A 303-nucleotide genomic window follows, 5' to 3' on the forward strand; every position below is an offset into this window, starting at 1 on the left:
CAAAAAAAACGAAAATGGGATAAAAATGTCCAAACTAGCGGAAAACGCCTGGTTCTCTGATTTCGTCACTTTGACGAGCGCCTGATTTCACCACGATGCCTCACATTTATCACCGTCGGGTGGTCACATTTGCTCAGCCCAAAACTTGTTTTGTTTTGCAGTTTGTGGCATTTGGTTGCAGGGGCTCAAGAACGGTTTGTGGAAATCTACGTGTTGAAAAATAAAACAAGAAAGATACGTAAGGGAGATACAATTATTCTTTTTTTTTCGTAAGGGTTTTACAGCACTTGCAACACAATAAGG

The sequence above is a fragment of the Aplysia californica genome, unplaced genomic scaffold (assembly GCF_000002075.1).
Source record: "Aplysia californica isolate F4 #8 unplaced genomic scaffold, AplCal3.0 scaffold00069, whole genome shotgun sequence".
Classification (NCBI taxonomy): Eukaryota; Metazoa; Mollusca; class Gastropoda; order Aplysiida; family Aplysiidae; genus Aplysia; species Aplysia californica.